Source organism: Anopheles funestus (assembly GCF_943734845.2).
Source record: "Anopheles funestus chromosome X unlocalized genomic scaffold, idAnoFuneDA-416_04 X_unloc_164, whole genome shotgun sequence".
Taxonomy (NCBI): Eukaryota; Metazoa; Arthropoda; class Insecta; order Diptera; family Culicidae; genus Anopheles; species Anopheles funestus.
In genome coordinates this window covers 1-7,500 of record NW_026045110.1, presented here as the reverse complement: position 1 = coordinate 7,500, position 7,500 = coordinate 1, and the positions used below count along the sequence as shown (strand labels likewise).

General features: G+C 45.6%; 1 long non-coding RNA gene across 1 annotated transcript; it reads left to right on the top strand.

Annotated features, from left to right (window-relative positions):
* The first annotated feature begins 6,197 nt into the window (after positions 1–6,197).
* On the top strand, positions 6,198–7,321 carry LOC125772982 (uncharacterized). Its single transcript, XR_007419800.1, has 3 exons — positions 6,198–6,301; positions 6,506–6,573; positions 6,642–7,321. It is a non-coding gene; the product is annotated as an uncharacterized LOC125772982 (long non-coding RNA).
* Positions 7,322–7,500: the final 179 nt, after the last annotated feature.

Genomic DNA, 7,500 nt, shown 5'->3' with positions numbered 1-7,500 from the left:
CGATACCGCAAGAACGGCCAACGACACATCAGGTGATCGATTATTGCTACGACTTTTGCTTAATCGTTTCCACTCCTTAGAGAAAGAAACCCCCGGGGACCGTCTCGGTCGCAAGCTGCTCCGGTCCCTAAACAACCTGCGACAAATGATAGGAAATGCCGACATCAATATGTGTTCAGTTTGGTTTATCGCTCATTGGTCTGTTTGACCATCGATCCCTGATTAAACTCTCAGTAATCCAGTCGGGAGAGTAAGGCATGCCCATCGATATCTCATCGACAGGCGATACCGCTTGAACGGCCAACGACACATCAGAGGATCGTATCTTGCTACAACTCTTGCTTAATAGTTTCCACTCCTTGGAGAAAGAAACCCCCGGGGACCGTCTCGGCCGCAAGCTGCTCCGGTCCCTAAACAACCTGCGGCATCAAATGATAGGAAAAGCCGACATCAATACGTGTTCAGTTTGGTTTATCGCTCATTGGTCTTGTTTGACCATCGATCCCTGATTAATACTCTCAATTAGAAGGTCGGTAGAGTAAGGCATGCCCATCGATATCTCATCGACAGGCGATACCGCATGAACGGCCAACGACACATCAGAGGATCGTATCTTGCTACAACTCTTGCTTAATAGTTTCCACTCCTTGGAGAAAGAAACCCCCGGGGACCGTCTCGGCCGCAAGTTGCTCCGGTCCCTAAACAACCTGCGGCATCAAATGATAGGAAAAGCCGACATCAATACGTGTTCAGTTTGGTTTATCGCTCATAGGTCTGTTTGACCATCGATCCTAGAATTCAACTTTCGAGTAAGGCATGCCCGTCGATATCTCATCGATAGGCGATACCGGTAGAACGGCCAACGACACACATCTAGGATCGCATTTACTCTTCCTTGGATGGATAACCAATACCCTAGGACCGTTTCATCGCGAGCTGCTCCGGTCCTCAAACAACTCGCGAACCACCGATAGGATGATATTAGGAATGGCCGACTTTCATCCTTTAACTCTCAGTTCTGCTTACCAAAACATAGGTACTTGGACCTTAAAGACCACTATATGTTCCCCGATCGGGGGCAATCGGAACGTCTATCCATCATCAACATCGTTTCACTCATTCCGAACCACCAAATTGGACAGACAGTACCATATTCACCAACCGATTGCTTCAACTTCGCAAACTGTATGGTAAGTTCTACTAATTTCACATCTTACCATCGACTAATAGTGCATAAATCCACTTGGAAATCACTTTTCCTTGGTCCTCGGACCTTCTACGACAACGTCCAACAAATATCCGAAGTCGTTTCCCAACTTAGACCAAGCATTTCGTATCTTTACTTCTAATCGATTTTTTCTCTCATAATTGACGATCAAAATCTAAAAACCACATTTTGAGCCAGAAGCAGTCGTCCGATCGTCCTGGGGGTAGTCTCAATCGATTTAGAAGGGCCCAATTCATAAAGATACGTACTCAGTCAAATTCATGCTTCTGGCTCACCTACCCCCTATATAGAAAACGAAAGCGTACAGGCGTGGAAAACGTGCCATTTTTCTCCATCACGGACTTTTTTTTTCTCGTTGCACCGACTCTAGTAAAAAAGTGAAATTTTTTACTAGTTACCAACTTTTGCAAATTATCATCGGATATCACTTTTCATGGTCTATAGTAAGTTCTTATCACGTTTTAGTAGTTTTTGAAAAAAAAATTTTTTTGAACTTTTCAAAATTTTTCAAAACAAAGTTTTTGTAGGCGGTTTTGTGTATGGAGGGTTACTAGTCTCGGGGTCACTGTTTGACCAAAAAACCACTATATATCATTCGAAAGGTAATTTCAAGGGCTACAAAAAATTGTTCTACGGCACCCCCCTCCGACGTCTAGTATTCGAGTTATTGGCCAAAAACCATCACTTGAGCGATTTTTCGTTCAGGGTACCCGACTCTAGTAAAAAAGTGAAATTTTTCTCGATTGACCAAGTGTTGCAAATGACCATCGGATTTCACTTTTTATGGTCTATAGTGAGTTCTGATCACGATTTGGTACTTTTTGAAAAAATTTTTTTGACGCACTTTTCAAAATTTTGCAAAACCAAAACTTTTTAGGCGGTTTTGTGTATGGAGGGTTACTAGTCTCGGGGTCACTGTTTGACCAAAAAACCACTATATATCATTCGAAAGGTAATTTCAAGGGCTACAAAAAATTGTTCTACGGCACCCCCCTCCGACGTCTAGTATTCGAGTTATTGGCCAAAAACCGCAACTATAGCGGTTTTTCGTACAGGGTACCCGACTCTAGTAAAATGATGCGATTTTTACTAGTCTAGGAACTTTTTGGTCAAAAAATCAAGTATATGTCATTCGATAGATAATTTCAAGGGCTACCAAAAATTGTTCCACGACACCCCCCTGCGACGTCTAGTATTCGAGTTATTAGCCAAAAACCGCAACTTAAGCGGTTTTTCGTCCAGGGTACCCGACTCTAGTAAAATGATGCGATTTTTACTAGTCTAGGGAACTTTTTGGCCAAAAATCAAGTATATGTCATTCGATAGATAATTTCAAGGGCTACCAAAAATTGTTCCACGACACCCCCCTCCGACGTCTAGTATTCGAGTTATTAGCCAAAAACCGCAATTATAGCGGTTTTTCGTCCAGGGTACCCGACTCTAGTAAAATGATGCGATTTTTACTAGTCTAGGGAACTTTTTGGCCAAAAATCAAGTATATGTCATTCGATAGATAATTTCAAGGGCTACCAAAAATTGTTCCACGACACCCCCCTGCGACGTCTAGTATTCGAGTTATTAGCCAAAAACCGCAATTATAGCGGTTTTTCGTCCAGGGTACCCGACTCTAGTAAAATGATGCGATTTTTACTAGTCTAGGGAACTTTTTGGCCAAAAATCAAGTATATGTCATTCGATAGATAATTTCAAGGGCTACCAAAAATTGTTCCATGACACCCCCCTGCGACGTCTAGTATTCGAGTTATGGGCCAAAAACCATTCATACTTGAGCATTTTGCTCATTTTGCCTGTACGGGTACCGGGGACTAGTAAAATCAGGCCAATTTTACTAGAGTAGGGGTCCTTTTTGGTCAAAAAAACAACTTTTGCTCGTTCGATAGGGAATCGATAGGGCAACAAAAAATCGTTCTACGACCCCCCCTTCCGATGTCTAGTATTCGAGTTATGGGCCAAAAACAGTTTATAGCTAATTTTTCACTCGATTTTTCACCAAGTATCGCACATTACTCCGGTTCTATACATTGGATCGTCAATCTTTAAGATTTTATGGGTAGTTCCAACTGTTTGCTACATTTCATCCATACATCACCAACCGATTCAATGTCTGTGCTAGAAGTTATTAGAGGAATAAAAAAATTTACCCTTGGCTTTGGACCGTACAATTTTACCCATTTTTGGCCCATATTTGCCCCATAGCTCCGCCGGTATCCAAGATATGGCCACACTTTCTTCTGGCCATGGGTAGATGGCACTTGTGGCTAGATTTCTTCCATGCACCACTAATCGCTACCATGTCTGTGGCCGGAGCTATTCACGAAAGCGCCTTGCGCACTTGGTCGGATTTTTGGTCCACCTGGCACCATTTTTGGCCCATATTTGCCCCATAGCTCCGCCGGTATCCAAGATAGCGCCACACTTTCTTCTGGCCATGGGTAGATGGCACTTGTGGCTAGATTTCTTCCATGCACCACTAATCGCTACCATGTCTGTGGCCGGAGCTATTCGACGAACAACCATCGCATTTACCTAGGTACTTTTTCGGATTTTTGGTCCAACTTGCACCATTTTTGGCCCATATTTGCCCCATAGCTCCGCCGGTATCCAAGATATGGCCACACTTTCTTCTGGCCATGGGTAGATGGCACTTGTGGCTAGATTTCTTCCATGCACCACTAATCGCTACCATGTCTGTGGCCGGAGCTATTCGACGAACAACCATCGCATTTACCTAGGTACTTTTTCGGATTTTTGGTCCAACTTGCACCATTTTTGGCCCATATTTGCCCCATAGCTCCGCCGGTATCCAAGATATGGCCACACTTTCTTCTGGCCATGGGTAGATGGCACTTGTGGCTAGATTTCTTCCATGCACCACTAATCGCTACCATGTCTGTGGCCGGAGCTATTCACGAAAGCGCCTCGCGCACTTGGTCGGATTTTTGGTCCACCTGGCACCATTGTTGGCCCGTATTTGCCCCATAGCTCCGCCGGTATCCAAGATATGGCCACACTTTGTTCTGGCCATGGGTAGATGGCACTTGTGGCTAGATTTCTTCCATGCACCACTAATCGCTACCATGTCTCTGGCCGGAGCTATTCGACGAACAACCATCGCATTTACCTAGGTACTTTTTCGGATTTTTGGTCCAACTTGCACCATTTTTGGCCCATATTTGCCCCATAGCTCCGCCGGTATCCAAGATATGGCCACACTTTCTTCTGGCCATGGGTAGATGGCACTTGTGGCTAGATTTCTTCCATGCACCACTAATCGCTACCATGTCTGTGGCCGGAGCTATTCACGAAAGCGCCTCGCGCACTTGGTCGGATTTTTGGTCCACCTGGCACCATTGTTGGCCCGTATTTGCCCCATAGCTCCGCCGGTATCCAAGATATGGCCACACTTTGTTCTGGCCATGGGTAGATGGCACTTGTGGCTAGATTTCTTCCATGCACCACTAATCGCTACCATGTCTCTGGCCGGAGCTATTCGACGAACAACCATCGCATTTACCTAGGTACTTTTTCGGATTTTTGGTCCAACTTGCACCATTTTTGGCCCATATTTGCCCCATAGCTCCGCTGGTATCCAAGATATGGCCACACTTTCTTCTGGCCATGGGTAGATGGCACTTGTGGCTAGATTTCTTCCATGCACCACTAATCGCTACCATGTCTGTGGCCGGAGCTATTCACGAAAGCGCCTCGCGCACTTGGTCGGATTTTTGGTCCAACTTGCACCATTTTTGGCCCATATTTGCCCCATAGCTCCGCCGGTATCCAAGATATGGCCACACTTTCTTCTGGCCATGGGTAGATGGCACTTGTGGCTAGATTTCTTCCATGCACCACTAATCGCTACCATGTCTGTGGCCGGAGCTATTCGACGAACAACCATCGCATTCACCTTCTCGTTGCACTTCTTCGGGAATTTGGTGCAACCAAGTTTTCACTATAACTTGGTCATTTTCCGTCCATCGGACATGCGGTTTTGGGTGTCGATACTTGACACCGCACGCTACAATATGTTCCTCCACGACCATGTGGTCCGATGCTTCCAACAGGAGCTATTCGAGGATTACCGATTTTTCACCATTAAAAATGCTCAATTTTGAACCAACTTTTGCCTATAACTCAGGCTGTATCGATCGGATCTTCAATCTTGAAAAAGTTTTGGATAGGTGGCATCAAATGCTACATTTCGTTCTTCCACGTCAACTTTGTCCGATGTCTAGCAAAAAAGTTATTCGCGAACCAAGTCCAGAACCCATGCAATGGCTGCCCACATTGCATACATCACGGCGGTTAACTCTCGTTACTCTATACCGAGGACTTGGTACATTTTCAGGCATTCGTTGCTACTTCTCGGTTCATGATATTCGTTTACGGTCTTCACTAGGGCATTTGGTGCTCCTTCTCGGTTCATGATATTCGTTTACGGTCTTCACTAGGGCATTTGGTGCTCCTTCTCGGTTCATGATATTCGTTTACGGTCTTCACTAGGGCATTTGGTACTGGGCTTCCCATCTTTCTACTGATCGATCCATACTCACTTGCGTGCACCTAGCCTAGGAAGGTTTCCTATGGCTTCCCATCTTTCTACTGATCGATCCATACTCACTTGCGTGCACCTAGCCTAGGAAGGTTTCCTATGGCTTCCCATCTTTCTACTGATCGATCCATACTCACTTGCGTGCACCTAGCCTAGGAAGGTTTCCTTGGGCTTCCCATCTTTCTACTGATCGATCCATACTCACTTGCGTGCACCTAGCCTAGGAAGGTTTCCTATGGCTTCCCATCTTTCTACTGATCGATCCATACTCACTTGCGTGCACCTAGCCTAGGAAGGTTTCCTATGGCTTCCCATCTTTCTACTGATCGATCCATACTCACTTGCGTGCACCTAGCCTAGGAAGGTTTCCTATGGCTTCCCATCTTTCTACTGATCGATCCATACTCACTTGCGTGCACCTAGCCTAGGAAGGTTTCCTTGGGCTTCCCATCTTTCTACTGATCGATCCATACTCACTTGCGTGCACCTAGCCTAGGAAGGTTTCCTATGGCTTCCCATCTTTCTACTGATCGATCCATACTCACTTGCGTGCACCTAGCCTAGGAAGGTTTCCTATGGCTTCCCATCTTTCTACTGATCGATCCATACTCACTTGCGTGCACCTAGCCTAGGAAGGTTTCCTATGGCTTCCCATCTTTCTACTGATCGATCCATACTCACTTGCGTGCACCTAGCCTAGGAAGGTTTCCTTGGGATTCCCATCTTTCTACTGATCGATCCATACTCACTTGCGTGCACCTAGCCTAGGAAGGTTTCCTATGGCTTCCCATCTTTCTACTGATCGATCCATACTCACTTGCGTGCACCTAGCCTAGGAAGGTTTCCTTGGGCTTCCCATCTTTCTACTGATCGATCCATACTCACTTGCGTGCACCTAGCCTAGGAAGGTTTCCTATGGCTTCCCATCTTTCTACTGATCGATCCATACTCACTTGCGTGCACCTAGCCTAGGAAGGTTTCCTATGGCTTCCCATCTTTCTACTGATCGATCCATACTCACTTGCGTGCACCTAGCCTAGGAAGGTTTCCTATGGCTTCCCATCTTTCTACTGATCGATCCATACTCACTTGCGTGCACCTAGCCTAGGAAGGTTTCCCTTTGGTACCGACTTCCATCTACGCACTCGATATAACCTAGGTACTTGGTACCGATGATGGTTAACACTCAAGCATTTCTTGCATCCTGCGTGCAAGGTACCAATTTTCACTTCTTAGGTACGTTTATGTGCCCGCATTTATCCAATATCGCTCCGATGGCCTTTCGCATTATTTCATCCGATAGCCCTTGCCAAAAGCTACCAAAAGTTCCTCCACGGCCATGTGCTCCGACGCTTAGTTTAGGAAATATTCGAAAAAATTCATCTTAGGAAAAATTTTCTTATTGGAAAATCATCTTAAATCGATGGCCATTTTTTGGGCAAAAACTTTAACGTCTTCCCGACTTTGCGGGAATTGCGAATTTTAGGCACCCAGAGAAAATCTTTTACTTTAAGGGGGCGGCCGCGAAGTTGCCCAAAGTCTCGGACACAAAAATTCTCAAGTTCCCCACTCTAGTAAATCGCCCTATGAGTATCTCCTGGCCCGCGAGCTCTGCGAGCGGGCCAGCTTCGGCGATTTTTGCCTTTTCGCCTAGGCGGTTCTTCTACGAAATTGGTCCACAGCTTTTGCTCAGAAAGCT